Source organism: Trichomycterus rosablanca, chromosome 5 (genome assembly GCF_030014385.1).
Source record: "Trichomycterus rosablanca isolate fTriRos1 chromosome 5, fTriRos1.hap1, whole genome shotgun sequence".
Lineage (NCBI taxonomy): Eukaryota > Metazoa > Chordata > Actinopteri > Siluriformes > Trichomycteridae > Trichomycterus > Trichomycterus rosablanca.
In genome coordinates, this window is record NC_085992.1 from 28528562 (window position 1) to 28549624 (window position 21063).

Consider the following 21063-nt stretch of genomic DNA (forward strand, 5'->3'; position numbering starts at 1 on the left):
GGTACGTGTTACAAAATACAAACTTACACAGAACACAAAGTTACACATGACTGTATGTGGGAGACTGACGGCAAGAAATTGGACTGGAATCAAATGTATACAGTAATATTCTTTTACTGTATTGTTCGCACTGCAATTTGCAATTTTTACAGATATAAATTCAGGAAAGACAGACAACTGTTTGGCAGCACTCTATAACACAAAGGAAAAACTAGAAAAATTAGAAACTTACTCTAAACATTCAAAACAACCTGAGACAACAACTTAAGGAATTATAGTGCTTTCTTTTCTATAAATCCTGACGCTCCTCTCTGTTGGGCCACATGTTTTCATCCACGTCACACTGGATATCTTCCCTTGCAATGCAGCGTGGAAAGAATCTCCTGGAGGGACTGATCCAGCCTGTGCAGGCATCACAAGCTGCATCCATGGCAGTCAGCAGGTTCATCTGGGTGTGTGGCTGGTGATCGTACACCTTCCATCTCCAGGCTGAGAAGAACTCCTCAATTGGGTTCAGGAATGGGGAGTAGGGTGGGAGGAATTCCATCAGCATTCTATGATGAATGGCAAACCATTGCCTGATGATGTTAGAGTGGCATGGACTCTCCTACCTCTTCCTCTGTTTTGTCCCCTGAGCCTTCCACCACGCAGCCTTACCCCTCTTCTTGGCTGTTCACCTTGTACACGGCCTTGTCTTTCCATTGTGAGACTTTGTGACACTGCAATGTTTTGTTTCTATATATGTTTGTCAATTAAAGGTTCATGAGATGCACCTCTGACCTATGGTTGAGAGCTGTTTGACCATTGGTTGATCTAAACCTTCACAAATTCCCCTTCTTAACTGAAAGCCAAGATTCACCTGAGAACAATTTAATCAATTTAGGATAAATTACCAAAATTTACCAAAAAAGTTTCATAGAAATGTACAAATTATGCCTGAGAGATTATGACAACATGTTCAGCACTTTTGCATGTAATGACAATTATGCAATTATGGAGGGTAAGACAATTCAACAGACAATCAGTAGAACACATTTTGATAAACATGACATAAGCAATTGATAATGCACAAAAACAGCAGACAATTGTACATGACCATTTGCATGAATGTACAAAAGCATTTGCAAAATGTGAAACACAATGAGAAATGCTATTATGATGTGCATAAGTGACAAGGAGATGTGGAGATTGAATGAACAGTTTTGAGAATTTCAATTCTGATCTGAGAAATGAACCAAATCGACTGAGAAAAACTGTAACAGTTTTAACACATCATAGTAGGTCTGGTTTTCCCGAAATCACTGGCAGCAGTGGAGCAACACACACAGCATGTCAATCTATTGCGAGGCCATCTTTCAGCCCCACCTTCCAGACATAATGTCTGTATATGGACGCCCAACTGGCCAATAGCACTGCTAGGGATTCGAACCCTGGATCCCACAGTAATGGCCTGGCATAATTTACTGCTATATTAATGTTAAAATGTATTTAAAATTAAGCAAATATTTAAAAATATAATTATTGTATTTCATGTACAAATCAAGTTTACAGGAAAGTTGGGGCAGTGAGTAAAATGAGAATAAAAACAGAACTTTGTACCATATCAAACCATATAAAAACAAACTTTAATATTCTGCCTCATTCACTCAACAAGGAATTTAATAAATTAATTAATTAAATCCTAAACAGGTGATGCACAAATAGTCCAACAGTTAAGTGCTTCATGAGTGACTTAAAGAATTTTAGGGATCTCACCCTCTATAGTACCTAATATTATCAAAAGATTCAGGGAATCCAGAAAAATTTCTTTGTTTAAAAAACAAGGCAAAATACTACAGTTTGCCATTACAGGTCAACACACATAAGCACATTTACTTACTTATTGACAAATTTAGGGAAAATTTAGCCAATCTCCTTACGGCATGTTTTTGTAAGGGGGGCTTTCTGAGGGCCGATAGCATGGAGGAGATTAAGTATTTGTCACACTGATTTCTGATGACATGCATTCTCATGCTTTCTGCTTCATAATGAGGGCACCAGTGCAGCCAGGAATTGCCCATGATCACATTTCGCAGTCCAGTGCTGGCTTGTTGATCCACTGATTTATTACACACGGGGGAGGAACAAAACGTAAAAAGATAACACAGCAATTGAGGGGATACAAAGACGAAAAACGAGCAGGGCCGTTTATGTGGGCTCACAATGCCTGAAAGCATTATCATTCCTATCGTAATCCCCTCTCCTCTCTTCAACCACATGGACCGGTTTCTTATTACTGCTTTGCTGGCCTGGTTGCTGCGTATGTGTGTGCATGTTGGTCTGCATGGAAGTCACGGGCTTACACTGCCCTCTGCAGCTACAACAAGGTCCTGGGCTTCATATTCCAGGCTAACCCACAAGGGACATTCAAAATATGTTGCAACATGCAACACTAAAGAGCTCAGGTAACACTGACTAATTTAGCCATGCCTTAACAAACACATACACTCACACATGATACTGAAATTATGGAATCAGAGCTCTTTTATTGATGCTGACTAAAATATGTTGGTATTGTTTTTGTATCTGAATATAAAGAAGCTTAAATAGCACCCAGGTAAGATATTACACTCATCTAAAATAACCTGTAGAAATGGTTTTGCAATCCATGTAATGTGATACAAACAACTTTCCTTCTGGCAGTAAAGAATCTCCCACTGCAGGAAAGCAGCTGTAAAGAGAGAAAAGAGTTTTATTCCTCCTGATAAACTATGTCTGCTCCACAGCACTCAGCTAAACCTTCTTCTAATAAAGATAAGCCTAATTTCAATGTAGACCAAAAAGTTTGGTACACTATCTGTACTCACTGCTTCTGGTTACTGGATTCAGGTGTTTCAGCAGCAATCATTATAAACAGGTCTAGAAACATACAATAAATTACATAAATTAATTATATGATTAAAATTTGTTGTAATAGTTTATTAAAGCGGCGACACGTTGGCTCGGTGGGTAGCCCTGTCGCCTCACAGCAAGAAGGTCCTGGGTTAGATCCCCAGGCGGGGCGGTCCGGGTCCTTTCTGTGGGGAGTTTGCATGTTCTCCCCGTGTCTGCGTGGGTTTCCTCCGGGAGCTCCAGTTTCCTCCCACAGTCCAAAAACATGCAGTCAGGTTAATTGGACACACTGAATTGCCCTGTAGATAAATGTGTGTGTGTGTGTGTGTGTATATGTGTCTGCCCTGCGATGGACTGGCGCACCGCCCAGGGTGTTACTGTGTGCCTTGCACCCATTGAAAAGTTGGCATAGAAATTGAGTGAGTGAGTGAGTGAGTTTATTAAAGCCATTTTCTCTTCCATCATAACTGTGCCAGCTATGCACAAATAAGATCTAAAGAGGACATGATCTGGTATTTCTGATGTATAGGCATCTCTGCCCACCGCACTATCCTCAACCCCAATAATCAGAATCAGACTTTATTGGCCAAGTATGCTCACACATACAAGGAATTTGACTTTGGTTATACAGATGCTAGCAGTGCACGATAAATACAATAAGAACAGTCTTAAACACACACACACACACACACACACACACACACACACACACATACTCTCTCTCTAACACACACTTCACACATTCATACCTGTAAACAATTAGCATGAGTAATTCACATTATGGGTCAAAGGTGCAGAGTTCTGTGCAGTATAAAAACTATAGATATATACTACATATAAATAAGAAATGAAATGAATGTGAAAGAGCAGTGTAAGCAGGGTTGTGAGTCATTATATAAGTTAAATAGGTCATTGTAGATGAGCAAGTGTCCCAAAGATTAACAATTCTGTAGTGTTCAATTGTTCATGAGCACAGTGGAGCGTGGAAAAAAGCTTCTTTGTAGCCTGGTTGTTCTGGTCTTTATGTGGCTGAAGCGTCGGCCTGATGGAAGGCGCCGAAACAGGTTATGGCCAGGGTGAGACGGGTCAATGATGATTTTCCCTGCGCGCTTCCTGGTTCTGGAGGCATGCAGGTCCAGCAGTGTGGGCAGCTTTACACCAATGGTCCTCTTTGCAGACCTGATGATGCACTGCAGTGGAACACCTTTGGAATTAATTGGAACTATGATTATAAGCCAGTCTTCAGCCAGCACTGGTGTCTGGCATTCCAAATGCTCTTTTGACTAAAATGGTACACATTCCCACAGATGCACTTCAGAATCTAGACTGCTAGGAGGGAAAACTCTGTGTTAACTCCCATGGCTTTAAATGTAAAAAGCGTGAGATTTTCAACAAACTTATGGTTCACTTAAGCGTTCACATACATTTGGCCTTCAAGTAAGATAACCTTCATATTTATAGCAGCACTAACATTTTCTGTAGTTGTTGATCAAAATCGCATTATGGTAAAAAGATATTTATCATTATCTGATTTCATGCATGAACAACTAAGATCTGATTTTGTTTACTCTTGTTTCATTATTCAGCTTCTGTTAAACTTCAGGTAATGAAACGTTGCCCTGACATTATCGTAAAGATATTGTAAAATTACAAGTTAAATATTATGTCCTCCAAAGGATTACAAGCTATTCAAGTATGTGGTAGGAAAGCAGTTATAAACCATAATGCCCCCCTCTGCCATGCTTTACAGCTGGAATGAAAGTGTAGTTTCATTTTCCATTAAATGTAGAGATGTCACTGCCAGTCACAAAATATACAGTGGATTCAGAAAATATTCAAACGCCTTGACTTTTTGAGTCAATGTTGTGTTAAAAGGTGAACTGATTTTTGTGTTGATGTTCCTGGATTTGGCCACATACATTTGCTGTTTGGTTCTTACCTTGTTCCTGCTCTGAGAAGCATTCCATAGTGCTTGAACTAGCAACCGTATGATACTAACCCAGTATCTCAACCACTGAGCTACTACTACCCTACAGTCGTATTAGCCAGGTGATGTACAGTGTCTGTCTTTCACCAGACATACAGTAGTGCTTGCTGTTCTGCCCAAAGAGCTCATTTGCCGTTTCATCAGACCAGAGGATCTTTTTCATGTTGCCTCAGTCCCTTACATGCTCTTCAGCAAACTCCAAACGGGCCATCGTATGCCTTTTACTTGACAGTGGTTTCTTTCTTTTCACTGCCATAATGACCTGATTTATGGAGTGAAGCTTTAGCTATTGTTTGATATCCTTGTCCTGATCTGGGCCTTGCCACAATTTGATCACAGAGATCAACAGACACTTTCAATGATCACAATTTGGAGTCTAAATACTTTAGTGAATTTGAGCGTTCAGTTTTTGATTTTTAAAAACCTTTAAAACATGTTTTACTTTGGCATTATTTGGCATTAGAAGTAATTATGTGTAGACTGATGGGGATAATGGTCATTATAATCAGTTGTTGTTTTCTTTATGGACACATGAAGGATATTTTACATGTTCAAAAGACGTCTGAAGGTGTTTTGCTCTCAGCATAATATTTGTGGTGTTAGTCTAATCTTTGAGGAACATCCACTCTTGAGGTGAGTAAAAACCTTACTGAGTGTCTGCCATTAGTACAAAATGTTCTTATATGCACTCATGAATACATAGACTTTGAAAATGTCTGCCTATGTAGCCTTTTCTTGCTTTATGCATGTAACAGTTCATCTGCCATGGTATCTTAAGACAATACATACAAACATACTGAAAAGGAGAACATTCAAACTTTGTGCCTTTAAAATGAACAAGACATATATTAAGTTGACAAAAAAGTCTAATTTTATCAAATGGAAAAAGCTGAAGTAATTAAACCACAGGTTTATGTATTTAGTCCCAGACTACAAATGGGTAATAATTATTACAGACTGTATTTCTCCATTTTTATGATTTGGAGAAATATCAGATATTATTTTATAGAGTAATTAGTCCAGACATCTAGGCTTTAAAAGCTGTAATTCTTTTGTAAGTCATCATAGACAAAAACAAAGTGTTCTACTATAGGCACATTGGTCATTTCACTGCAGGATTTTGGTTAAGAAACATTTTCCCAGGGCCGCTCAGGTTGCTCAGAGGTAAAAACACACGCTAGCACACCAGAGCTGGGATCTCGAATACATCGTATCGAGTCCCAGCTCTGCCTGCCGTCTGGGCTGAGCAGCCACATGAATAACGACTGACCTGTTGTTCATATAGGAGTGGGGTATTGAGCCGGATAGGGACTCTCGCATAATTGATGCTGATGATTGATGGTGTCCTCAATCGGAGCCGGGGCCGGTATTAGTGGAGAGAAAGCATGACGCAATCGGGCAATTGGACGTGCTAAAAGTCGGGAGAAAAAGGGGAGAAAATGCATAAAAAAAAAAAAAAAAAAATATATATATATATATATATATATATATATATATATAAAAAGAAACATTTTCCCAGATATATCCTAGTGCCATTTTTAAGTGTTCATCTAAACTTCCTGTCTTGCACTTAGCAAAATTGCATTTGTTGAACATGTTGTTTCTCTATCCAAGTTTAAAATGCTAAGTTATTAAGTTATATATACTGAGTAAGTTTTTTGCATGAAAAAGTTGTTCACTGCTTTCCTAATATAGAAGAAAACATGTTGTTTACTTCTCAGATACTGTCCATATGTCAACACTGCTGAAAAAAGTTCAAACTAATTTGCATATGTCAATCTTACTCTCATTCCATGACTTTCTTGATATGAGGCTACTTTCATATCTGTCATACCACTGATTGCGGTTAATGTTCTTTGAGCCTGGCTTTTTGAAGTAAGGTAGATCCACAATTAAGGCATGCAGCAGAACATCCTGATTAACACCCAAGGCATTCATACTGCCTTTGTGTTATAAATAGTCCACTTGTCACTATGGAATCCAATCACATGAATTTTCTTATGTCAGAAAGTAAACAATACTTCTTAGTCTGTAAATGGCAAGCCATCAGGCTCATGACAATAAGGGTAACAAAATTTCAGATAAATATATATGCTGGTATGTTTTAGCCTCCAGGATTCAGAGAGGAATGTTTCTATGACTTGCCAACTCGGAGAGTCATTGCTCTAGAAGGCAAAAAGCAGCAAACTTCAAACAATTCCATCACAAGTTTTATAGCACTTTTCTTAAACCGTGCTTGACAGGCTTGGGTTTGCTTGTTCCTTCTAATAACTCAGACACAATGAGTCACGGCTACACATTTGTCGCCAAACCATCCAAAAGAAACACTCATTTTCCACATTTTGCAGAGATTAGCGAGGCATATGGAGCAATCATATGTTAACCATTTCAATGTTTAAGCAAATAGTGGCAGAGTAGCTATGGAGACGTGGATTGGTCTGATGGGTGAGGTTGAAATGAAAAGCTGTTAGTCTGTCTACCCCAAACTGGCTTCTACACTTCCCTTTTAGAGTGCATTGGCTTTGTTGTCTTCTCCGAGAGCTTTCAAGTGAGCTTTCATCCAATTTTATAGTTGAACAAAGCCCACAGAGCTTTGCTCGAAAACCTTAATGCTGCAACAGGGATCTGCAGGGTCACACAACAATGCCTGGGGGGGAAATAGAAACTGCCGCATAATAGAAAAGTAGACACAAACACATGCATTTTAAAAATATGCAAAGGCCTTTGAAGCCCAGATTGAATTCCTCCTGTATATTTTTGGAGAATTAGGCATTTATTATTCCTGATTGTTCGTATTTAAGGGTGTAGATCATCAATACCATGACATTAAAGGATGAGATTTCAGCTCAGGAAAAGCCTTTCACTAAGAGCAAAATTAAAAGCCACCATGCATGAATTGGGCATAGCTGCATAGCGGTAGATATTCACATGAAGAAATCCAAAAAAAGGATTGCTCTATTTGATTATAAAATGCTTCGAATAGATAAATAAAATGGATCTACTGCATTGAGGTCACAAGACCATCTCTCACCCAAATAAAAGAACCCAAAATAAAAAAGCTTCATCAACAATCTTATTAACTGTGTAAAAAAGAAAAACAGGGTTAGTTATTAATAACTTAGGACCCTTACTGGTGATTAACTTTCTCATAGAGATGATGGAATGTTCCTTATTTAATGAAAATAGTGTGTTAAGTAGATTAAAGTAGTTTAAAATCCACTTCTTTTATTTCATTTTTATCAGCCACTTTATCTTGATCAGGGTCACGGCCAGTCTGGTTCTACCAAACACTGGGCATAAGGCAGGAATACCCTAAACCCTCAGACATAGCCAATAATCTTTGTGTAGATGCCTGGTCGGCTGATGTGCTAGCATAATAGACAGATGAGCCACCAGAGCACCATCTGAGATATTTTAAATCTAATATGCCCTTCTTTATATATGGAACATGTGTATGCTAAATTACCTGACACTTCAGATTAATCTGAACATGAACCATCCTAAATACTGTTGCCATCACACCTGTGATGTTTTGACATGGCTGTTATAGCTGGCAGTTTTGGGTCTGCATTAAATATCTGGCAATAAACAGAACATAGACATTGGTATTGCATTTAAAACCGAAGGCTATGTTCAGGAGAAGAACCTACAGGACAGAAGTATTATCTAAAATCTGCCTTTCTTGTTTGTTGGTCTTATTACTATCTATGACAAACTATACAGATATTATAGAGATATATACAAAATATATTTCTAATTTTCTTAAAATGTGACAAATCATGTGACCATTGCAGCTTTCACCTGGTATTTCTACTTGTAACTGTCGAGCTAAGACGTGGCCCAGGCAGCAGTCAAGCTTAATGCTGCCAATGTGGAGGACCTTGTTAAATCGGCTGAGCTTTGTGGCTGTTTCAGTGTGTAATTGGGTGCTTTAAACAGGCACTCATCAAAAACTAGCTGTTTATGCTCTTGTTAAAATACGTCCCGATGACCAGCTCGCTCTCTCTCTGTGCTGCTTAGGGTCAGTGCTGTACCTCAACCAAATCCCTCATTCTTTACCCCTACCAAACAGTCTTCTGCAACTGTAGTTAAAACACAGCTGTCTCACGATAAAGCAAGACAAAGCTAACATAAAACTGTGTGATGCCATAAGTGGAAAATTGCAAGAAAATAGACAAGATGTGCAGTGATTAAAAGCTTAACGCTTGAGTTATTTTACTGACGGGACTGAATTAGGTGCTAAGCTAAGAAGGATATGTGAACCGCATTTAACACCCTAAAACAAATTGCTTTCATGTTGAGATTTTTACACCACAGAGAAAAACAGTAAACTAGGGTGCAAACTAGAGCAGTGCATTGAATGGACAGTTGCCAAATATCCATAGGGCATTAGCAACCAACTGGTGAACCTCATTAAAAAAGTAGAGAAACCTATAACCATTAAAAGCCCATTAAGCAGCATGTAATTTTGTGGAACTAAATAGCAGAGAGTAATCAAAAGCACATGAAACCCAGCTGGGAAACTAAGCAAATTGTTTCAATTAGGGAAGAATGCATCATCAACACCAGCTTATTTTTTTGGAGGGCCAATTTTCTCGCCTCTCGTATCTTTCTCCTTCTCTCTACCAATTTTCTTGCTAATTAAATAGATTGATGTAGATGACAGGCAACTGTGTGTGACACAAACATCTATTTTACTTTCTTGCTTGGTTTGTTTGCCTCAACAGTTTTAAATTAAACTCCACAACTGTCTGATTTTTGAGGATAAACATTATGTTAGCTTAAAACACTATTAGAAAAATTATTTAGGTTTAAAAAAAAAGATTTTTAATGAAAACTGCAGTTTTAATTAGAAACTTTCTAATTCTGGGCTTTTGTAGCTGGGTCACTGACTTTTTGTTTTCTGTTTTAATTTGTTAGCACATTTTACAATCCTTCCCAAAAGTCCAAAAATCCAACCACACATGTAAATAAATTTAACTTTTAAAAAGTATACCTACTTATATACTAACATGTTTAAAATAATGAAATGTTGCAAAACAGCACAACTTTAAAACCACTCTAACAATAAATAATCAAATTAAATGTAATGCAACACAAACAGCAAAATGTACTTGTTACGTTGTTATGCCAATGGGAAAAATCTGTTTGCAGTGACAAGGTCAGTAGCCTCTCAACAAATGTCTACAGTTATAATGTTTGTGTTATGGCAATGAGGTTTATTTTAACGTAAATTAGTTTGACCCCAAGATGACCCTGTGTATACCTGTGCCACCTGTTATGTATTATTTATTTATTAGTTAATTTTTTTAAAGTAATAGTTCTGTTAGTAATGGTTATATAAGCTACGATAATATAATCAGTACACTAAATACCTGATAAAAATGCATGTAATATATTTTTCTCTGACTGTTGATTGAATTAACTGAGGTGATTAAGTTGACTGAAAGTAGAGTAAGCATATACACTGAACAGCCATAACATTAAAACCACCTCCTTGTTTCTACACTCACTGTCCATTTTATCAGCTCCACTTACCATATAGAAGCACTTTGTAGTTCTACAATTACTGACTGTAGTCCATCTGTTTCCCTACATACTTTTTTAAGCCTGCTTTCACCCTGTTCTTCAATGGTCAGGACCCCCACAGGACCACCACAGAGCAGGTATTATTAGGGTGGTGGATAATTCTCAGCACGGCAGTGACACTGACATGGTGGTGGTGTGTTAGTGTGTGTTGTGCTGGTATGAGTGGATCAGACAGCAGCGCTGCTGGAGTTTTTAAATCCACTCACTCACAGATGGACTACAGTCAGTAATTGTAGAACTACAAAGTGCTTCTATATGGTAAGTGGAGCTGATAATACGGACAGTGAGTGTAGAAACAAGGAGGTGGTTTTAATGTTATGGCTGATCGGTGTATATTTAGGAATTGTAGGTATGGTTTTAGGCTTATAAAGAATGTAGCTTATACTCTATAGACAGACTCACCTCTGTGTTTAATAAAGTTCAGTAGGAGGTTTATTATGTGTAAAATGCCATTACAAGAGGCACAATTCATACCTGTACTATTTTTAGCAGTGCCGTACCTGAATTTAAGCATGTCTGTTCACATTAAAACTTACCCAAACCATTCCTACATTTAATAACAACATGGCTATTGTAAGTTAAATTAATTAAATTAATATAATACAATATAATTTTATAGCTAAAAATAAATTTACATTTATTGTAAATTTAATAGCAAAAGAAGTCAGTTTCGAAATGTGTTTTTAAATACAAAAATATATATATATTGGCAGCTCTCAACTTGTAAATGCCTTAAGATACAATTAAAAGTATCACAGTTACCTGTCACCTGAACAAACTTGCTTTTTTGCAAATAAAATAATATTTATTAATAATAGAGGTTTGGGGTAATGACACTTATACATTATCTCCCAATACCTTTTTTTTTTTTTTTCTTAAAATACATCGCCTCACAGCAAGAAGGTCCTGGGTTCAATCCCCAGGTGGGGCGGTCAGGTCCTTTCTGTGTGGAGTTTGCATGTTCTCCCCATGTCTGTGTGGGTTTCCTCCGGGAGCTCCGGTTTCCTCCAACAGGTGGAGGTGAGGTGAGGTGAATTGCAAGTGAGGTGAATTGGAGATACTAAATTGTCCAGGACTGTGTTTGATATTAAACTTGTGTACTGATGAAACTTGTATAATGGGTTATTACCGTTTCTGTCATGAATGTAACCAAAGTGTGTAAAATATGACATTAAAATCCTAATAAATAAATAAATATTAAAATGCATCAAATTCATTAAACAAAGGTTAATGTTAACTAATATATAAACATTACAAACACAATTCCAAACAAATACTACCAAGGGTTAACAGTAAAAGTAAAATTAAAAACTGAAAGCAGTAATTTAAAAGATATTTCATTATGATTTTACTTAATTTATTATTACATTAATTGATTTTTTCCTAAAACACATTAGTTCTTAATTTGATGATTGCAACACATGCCAAAAACAACTGTTTTAAAACTTTTCTCTGTTTCATGCAGTTCTTAATGGGTGCAGTTAAATTTGTCTTATTTATGTGGACAAAGAGAAGAGACCAGCCACAGTCCATCATAATCAGATTTATTAAGAGGACAGAAGGATAAGAGCTCTTTCACAAAGTTAAATACCATTACCAGGTGTTGTTTCTATATTTATAACCCCAGCATTGTTTCACAAAACCCATAAAAATATTATGGAACACAAGAACAGTTGCTGAAATAACCATGTCACAAGTGTATGTAAACTTCTGTGTATGAATCGTTTTCACAAGACTCATTGTGCTAATTGTGTGGATCATGCTATGATTTTATTTATTCTGTAGTTATCTGTAGTTCCATGACTCAAAAAGAAAGTGCAAGGACTGTCTAATAAATTGTGTGTGATAAATATATGACAGGACACACTCCTTGTTTAATTTGCTGTTAAAGTGTGGCAGAAAACAAGATGCCTGAGGATTGATTTACTCACTAAGCATTTCAACAACAGCCAGTTGACCACAGAAACCTGCTGACCAAAAAAAGCCTCCACTCTGTGTCCCAATATTACTCTATAAGATAATATGCTGTATAAATACGGTAGCATCCTCCTGCGACTCCCTATGTAGGCATATTTTTATTAGTAATCTCACCCAGCAGTAGTTCTGGTTACTCCCCAGCAGTGTGTAATAACACTCAGTGAAGCATGTTTGTGCAATGTGCTCCAAGTCAGCGCTGTGTGAAGTTTGGGATTGCGCTTGGCAGGGGGGTGGGCAGTGAGCCGCAAATTTCAGCAGCTAAAAAAACAAAGCAATAGACGAACACTTTTGTCCAAATAGGAGGGAAAGAACTTATGACCCATGAATGGAGAAAAGAAAAACCAGCTTTGTTGTGCTTATGTCTTTAAAATACCATGTGGATAGTCGGACAATCAGCAGGGCACGTGATCAGATCTATTTCACTCTCTTTGTACGGACCATTTACCTCATAATGGAGTTTACATCTGACACTTAAAACCAAAGCAGGACATAGGGGTTCTGCTAGCATGATTTTCTAAACAGTCATGACAAAATATAGGCACCCCTGCACGGAAAAAGCACCACTTCTCACAGAAAAGTGTTGCAATTAAAATTGCTTTGGTATTTACTTAAAAGCTAAGAAAAAAAGTGAAATCTAATACCATTCCACACAGAACAGTAAAGAAATGAAAAAAATTACCAACCCTTGACTAAATATTTGGTAGCACACCATTTGGAAACAATAACAGAAATCTATCTCTATCTGTTACCATAAATGTGTTTCTTACACTTCTATACTGGAATTATTAACTCTTCCTTTTGCAAACTGCTCCAGGTCTCTCAGATTTAAAGGATGACTATACTCCCAACTGCTGTTTTTAAAATCTTTTTTTCATAAGTGTTCAGTGGTATTTAGATATTGACTAATTGTTAAAACTTGAATCAGCAAAGCAAACCCAAATTAGCAAAAGTGAACTTTTACTATGTTTGACTCTAGGCTCAGCTGTCTGCAGGAGGTTTGCGGCTTCCTTATGTAAATTTTGTCAAAATCCAGTCTGATGTTCTATGTCTCTGTATCTCATAACTGAAGTTGATTATTCCCTCCATTTTTGAGAAGGTGCCAATGATGGTCAAAATTTTCACAGCATACAACTGGGTAAATTATGAGTTTATAAAGTAGCCTACAAAAGACTGGAACATTTTTTTTTTCATTCTTGACCCTATGAGAAGAGTGTCCAACATTTTTTAAGGCTAAAAGTCCCTTGGGTTCTTTTTGGGGTTACATAAAAAAGGACCAATTGGGATGTGTGTTTTCTCAATCATATATATATTCTTATTTATATGATCAGGGTATAATACAATTGCTTGGATATTGTTTTAACCGTGCTCTCCAGAGTAGTCAATGTTATTTAAATAATAATAATAATAATGAGTTATTATAATAATAGTTAAAGTTATACACTTATAATATTTTGTTGATTCACTTGTATGCAACAAAGTGGCATGTAGTACTTAAAGCTCCTACATTTTTACACAAATGTATTTGGTTAATTTTATGTAACATTTTATTTTATGTAATTTGTCTAACAAATGCTGCTGCCACTTAACTCTGTTAAATTGTCCATTTTATGAGGAAACAATGCCAGCTTACTACATGTAAGGAAATAGCATAACACTTACTACAATACACATTTCCACACATGTTTAACTCTTTGATACTAGTATTGGATAGGGATGCAACAGCATTCCTGGTGCTCCACCTTGGAAAGGAACCATTGTTCCCTGTACTTTTTATGGAGGCACAGAGAAGTAAACTGCTGTAGTCAGTAATAATCATTAAAATAATTTGAAAGCCATGCAACAAACAACACTGGGTAAATAACATTATGGAACTGCCAACACCACTAAATTAAGAATGAAATTTGCTGTATGTATATTTTGACCAATCTGATTTCTGAAAACACACAGAAAAAAATATGAAATTTGAAATATATTTATAGCAAGGAAGCATGTTTCAATTACGTATTTACTTACAGAAAAGAGTTACAGAAATGATTGAAGTCTTAAAACTCCCATGAGATGCAATACATGTCACTTACAAGAGTATGTAAACTTTGGACCTACAACTAATATATGAATTGGCAATGATGATAGGTTTTATAGAGATTGAAGTACATTTAATATGCAGTAGGGAACTATTGCTCTGTCTACAGTTAAAGGTACATAAAAGGGCCGCTCAGGTGAGGCAGCGGTAAAAACACACGCTGCTACACTGGGATCTCGAATACATCGTATCAGCTCTGCCTGTTGTTCAGATAGGGGTGGGATATTAAAGCTGGATAGGAACTCTCTCATAACTAATGCAATTATGAACTCTGCTGGCTGATTGATGGTGCCTGCACAGAGACGGGAAAAGACTGTCAGGGTGTGTCTCTCCGTACACAGTGCTGATCCGCATTGCACTCGTCAAAGTGTAGGTGACAAAATGCATGCAGCTGCTGCCCACATGTCAAAGGGGGCGTGGGTTAGCTTCGTTCTCCTCAATCAGAGCGGGTATCGCCTTGGTGGAGATGAAGCATGACACAATTGGGTGCACTAAAAGGGAGAAAAGGGGAGAAAATGCATAAACAAACAAAAGAAAGGTACATAAAAGGTATATAAAAGTAGTGTTGAGTTGAGAAGGTGTTTGATGAGCAGTCGTCCTTTCAGAAGCCTGTCTGCAAATCTTGTTACTGTCTCTGCTCTACCTTTCTGTTACATCTCACTCAGTCTGGCCTGACAGATATTGTGTTAGTCACTGACACAAACAAACACTTACAGACTTACAGAACTACAATAACAAAAAGCTAACCAGAAGCCTAGACGAAAGCTAACTCTCACATGCAAACAAGATCACTTAGTGGAAAAAAGTATTACAAAAAATATTATGGGAGAACAGAGAATAGAACTGTCTGCCTTCAGTACTTTATCTTAATGTATGCTGCCGTCAACTCACTGCATCCTAAATATTACTTTATAATGCTTTTATAATGGCATACATGGCTATTGAAAGCAAGAACTTTATACTGATCCATGTCATCTTTCATCACTTTATTTTTTCAACAAATTAATTCAGATCCCAGAGTTCCTGAAAGGATTACAATAATAGTCCATATGAAACCGGATAGGATACTCTCAGACTTTTCTTACAAGTTGTTGATTTTTCCAGTGGCTTTTTTCCCCCCACACTCCTTTACCAACTCTGTAGCTCATTTGTCCTCCCAAGCCACAACCAGCCTTGACTGACTTTAAACCCGAGCTTAAAAGTTTATTTAAGTAGAACTTTGTTTTAGCACAAAGTCTAGTCTTAGCACTAATCTCCAGTATCAGTTCAGTAGCAGCGCATTAGGTATTCTTTATTTAGCCATAATTTATACATTAGTCCAGCTCCTTTTTCACCCAGAACGACTGCCAGTGCTTTCCCAGAGGGCTTTTTACACACAGCTGGCTTTGATTTGAAACGGTGCTGAATTTTTCTCAAGTACTAGGTTGTTAAACACCCAGTATACAGTATCTGTACTCTGAAAGTTTATTCATGTATTTAAACTATGTTCCGCCAAAAACAAATGTTGTGGTAAGGGGTTCCAAATAATATATAAAAAAAATCCATTTCTAATAAATATTGCATTTCCCAGAATAACTTTCTTAAGGCAGGAAGTGGTATTCTGAGCTCATGGGTAAATAACACAGAAGGCAATTAATAATGTTCTGCTGAAAGATTTCTTGCTGGAAGCTCATTTGCTTGTAATCTGAACGTGCCAGCTAATGAACAATATGAATAATCTGAACTGGCAGCTAATTGTTGGAAGTGAACAACAAAAACTTTTGAAAAGAAATACAATACTAGAGAGCTGTGTTCAGAAGGCCACTGCTGTGGATATATATACAACCCCTGGCAAAAATTTTGGAATCACCACTCTTGGAAGATGTTCTTTCAATTGTTTAATTTTGTAGAAAAAAAATTAATCACAGACAAAACTATCATTTCTCAAACTGTCAACCCTCTGGCATTAAGAAACAATAAAAAAAGAAACAAATATAATAGTTGTGGTCAGTCACAATTGCTTTTTTTAAATCAAGTAGAGGAAAAAAATATGGAATCACTCAAATCTGAGGAAAAAATTATGGAATCATTAGAAAACACTGCACCATTATTACTTTGTTGCACCACCTCTGGCTTTTATAATGGTTTAAACTCTCTGAGGCATGGAGTTAACTAATGACAAACAGTATTCTTCATCAATCTGCCTTCAACTGTCTCTTGCTGTTGCCAGATCAGCTTTGCAGGTTGGAACCTTGTCATTGACCATTTTCTTCAATTTCCACCAGAGATTTTCAAATGGATTGAGATCCGGACTATTTGCAGGCCATGCCATTGACATTATATGTTTTCTTGAAGGAAAGTTTTCACGTCCTTTGCCCTATGGCAAGATGCATTATCATCTTGAAAAATGAAGTCATCATCACCAAACATCCTTTCAACTGATGGAATAAGAAAAGCGTCCAAAATTTCAATGTGGACTTTGGCATTTATTGAAGACCATCTCCCCTGTGCCTTTACCCGACATGCAGGCCCATATCATCAACAACTGTGGAAATTAACATGTTTTCTTTAGGCAATTATCTTCATAAATTTCATTGGACAGACACCAAACAAAAGTTCCAGCATCATCACCTTGCCCAATGCAGATTCATGATTCATCACTGAAGATCACTTTTATCCAGTCACCCACAGTCCACGATTGCTTTTCTTTAGCCTACTTTAACCTTGTTCTTTTCTTTTTAGGTGTTAATGATGGCTTTTGTTTAGCTTTTCTGTATGTAAATCCCATTTCTTTTAGGTGATTTCTTACAGTTCAGTCACAGACATTGACTCCACTTTCCGGCCACTTGTTTCTCATTTGTTTTGTTGTGCATTTTCTGTTTTCAAGACAGTGCCCATGGCATGGGTAACCTGCACATCTGTGAAGGCACCATTAATGCTGAAAGGTACATACAGGTTTTGGAGCAACATATGCTGCCATCCAAGCAACGTCTTTATCAGGGACGTCCCTGCTTATTTCAGCAAGACGATGCCAAGCCACCTTCTGCACGTGTTACAACAGCGTGGCTTCGTAGTAAAAGAGTGCGGGTACTAGACCGGCCTGCCTGCAGTCCAGACCTGTCTATTATGAAGCGCAAAATACGACAACGGAGACCCCGGACTGTTGAGCAACTGAAGTTGTACATCAAGCAAGAATGGGACAGAATTCCACCTACAAAGCTTCAACAATTAGTGTCCTCAGTTCCCAAACGCTTACTGAGTGTTGTTAAAAGGAAAGGTGATGTAACACAGTGGTAAACACGCCCCTGTCCCAACTTCTTTGGAACGTGTTGCAGGCATCAAATTGAAAATGAGTGAATATTTGCAAAACACAATAAAGTTTATCCGTTTGAACATTAAATATCTTGTCTTTGTAGTGTATTCAATTGAATATGGGTTGAAAAGGATTTGCAAATCATCGTATTCTGTTTTTATTCATGTTTTACACAACGTCCCAACTTCATTGGAATTGGGGTTGTATATATATATATATATATATATATATATATATATATATATATATATATATGGTCAGGACCACCACAGAGCAAGTATTATTTTGGTGGTGGATAATCTCAGCACTGCAATGACAATGACATGGTGGTGGTGTGTTAGTGTGTTATGCTGGTATGAGTGGATCAGACACCGCAGCGCTGCTGGAGTTTTTAAATACCGTGTCCACTCACTTTCCACTCTATTAGACACTCCTACCTAGTTGGTCCACCTTGTAGATGTAAAGTCAGAGACGATCGCTCATCTATTGCTGTTGTTTGAGTTGGTCATCTTTTAGACCACCATCAGCGGTCACAGGACGCTGCCCACAGGGCGCTGTTGGCTGGATATTTTTGGTTGGTGGACTATTCTCAGTCCAGCAGGGACACAACACACACTAACACACCACCACCATGTCAGTGTCACTGCAGTGCTGAGAATGATCCACCACCTAAATAATACCTGCTCTGTGGGGGTCCTGACCATTGAAGAACAGAGTGAAAGCAGGTTAAAAAAGTATGTAGATAAACAGATGGACTACAGTCAGTAATTGTAGACCTACAAAGTGCTTCTATATGGTAAGTGGCACTGATAAAATGGACAGTGAGTGTAGAAACAAGGAGCTGGTTTTAATGTTATGGCTTATCGGTGACAGGCAATGCCAAGCTTAGTCACTGATCAAATGAAGACACAATTTAGGCATTTATCCAAAAACCTTTGAAGGCTAGAAGTAATTAATATAATTAATAAAACATGTAATAAAAATAGATCATATGCTGAGCTTTTCAAAGACACTACACAAGGGGTTATCACTTTGTGTCCACCGACCCATGGGGGTACAGTTCGCACTTCTGTACATTGAAACTCTTACATCTATAAATTAATGCATTTGTTTGCGTGTGAGACCAGCCTTTATCTACTGTTGCAGCCCAGCTGGTGAGTTGTAGCCCAGCTGGTGAAACAGTTAAGAATCAACATTAAGCAAACATACATAGCCTTCTAGTATGAACTTGGCATATGTAACACAACTCGAGATGGCCTTTGACATCTGATAATCATTTGATCAAGCATGCCAGCAGAGAGCAGGTGCTAACAACATTAAACTATTACTGCTATACCAAAGCAGATTATGCAGAGGACGCATGGTGGGGATGATCAGTAGTCAGCTGTGCCAGTGTGAATAACTGTAGTGGACTGGAGTAATTAATCAAAGGGAGGTCAGGATTCTGTTACAGAGGGAGGTTAAACTAAAGGTCACAGCATATGCCTCCAACTACAACATCAAATTAACTGTAATGAAAGGTTTAAATAGTTGAGATTAGACTTAGGGATTGGTTTAACTGTCATATCTCAAGTATTGACTTCTCTATTTTATTGACTAAAATGAGATTAGATAGTGGTATAGAAGTATAATGACCTTGAATAAAGCATACAAAAACTGTTGATGTGAACCATGCCCTGGTTAAAACAACTTTTAAGTCACCTCAGAGGAGAAGTTACACAGATAATTTTATAATTTAAATTTGGATTATATCCATTCAAAATCAAATTTACAATACAATAAATTATGCAATAAGTCAAGGGGTCTGAATACTTTCTGAATCCACTGTAGATTTACAGACAAGTTGTCTACAATGAAGACAAGCATTGGGTCTTCAGAAACCAACTGACCTTCACCACCCCCACCCCTGGACCAAGGCTTTCCACGCATATATTCACTGCTAAGCTCATTGCAGATAGTGCGTCTGGTTTTTTTTTGTTTGTTTGTTTGTTTTTTTATCATGGATCATCTTCTTACATTACTTGGACATGGATTTCTCAATCAATCATACAAACGTATATTACAGTGGTTTCATGTTCTGTTTTACAGGTACTCTAATGCCATCATATAATATAGTCCTGGGAGTTTATTGCTTAATCTTATGTTATGATGGCACAATAATCCAATTTTAGATTTAGGCTTAACATTAAAGGCAGGCAATCTATAGGTCATTTCAATTTTCATTAGACACTTTATCCTGGTCGCCGCTGGCCCGGTTTCGTCAGGAAACACTGGGTGTAAGGAAGGAAAACCCTGGACAGAGTGCCAATCTATCGCAGGGCTTCAGTCACCACCCCCCACCCCCAGACATAGCCTATCATGTCTGTGTAGATGCCTGGCCAGCCAGTAGTGGTGGGCTAGCTTAATAGACAGCTGTGCCACTTGATGCATAGGTCATTAAATGTCTGTGAAGCTGTGATTCTAAGAATCTGTGATAATCTGTGAAACTTTTTACAGCTTGCGCATGTTGTTTTTAATATTTCGTAGTTCTAAATGGTTTGTATTATTTCTTCTATTGCTGATCTTCCTTCATATTTATTAAAGGGTTCATTTATACATATAAACAGTTTGCTATTAATGGATTGATGGATCAAAGGTCTGGGCCCCAAATACAACAGTGTCTGACCTGTTCAACTAAACATTCCCAAGCATTCCATACTGGGCAGACATATTTATTTATAAATCCAGTCACTTCTTCCTTCAAATGTACTGTTTAATCAGACTGATTTTCAAGTCTTTGATAATTATAGCATTTTCCTATTCACTTTGGGCCCAAGATATTCGAACAATAAACACATCCCCTAACAAAGTTCATTTTTGTTCCTCACATATTTATTTAAAAGTAAGCGTTTTGGCCAAGCATGACATTATTTGTATAATTAAAAAGCCATTTCAGCAGGTTGGTTTAAATGAATTTCATGGTTACATTTCAAGAAAAGGGGACTTTAAATCAAAACAGATGAAACACTCATAGCTAACACATTCAAGTCCACATGTTTGGTATGGGAAATATGAATGTCATGTCTGCTTGTGGCTGACTTGAGGCTTCCGATCCAGTTTTTAGTGAGCTCGAAGAAACAGTGAAACCTCTCTCCTGTCTAAAAATACAGCTTAATACAGCTGGAAAGGATCTACTTAGGTGATGTTTAGATTAGATTCAATTTAACAATGTTGGCAGTTATCAAATCTTGGTGTATTTAGTTCAGTTAAACCCAGCCATTATTT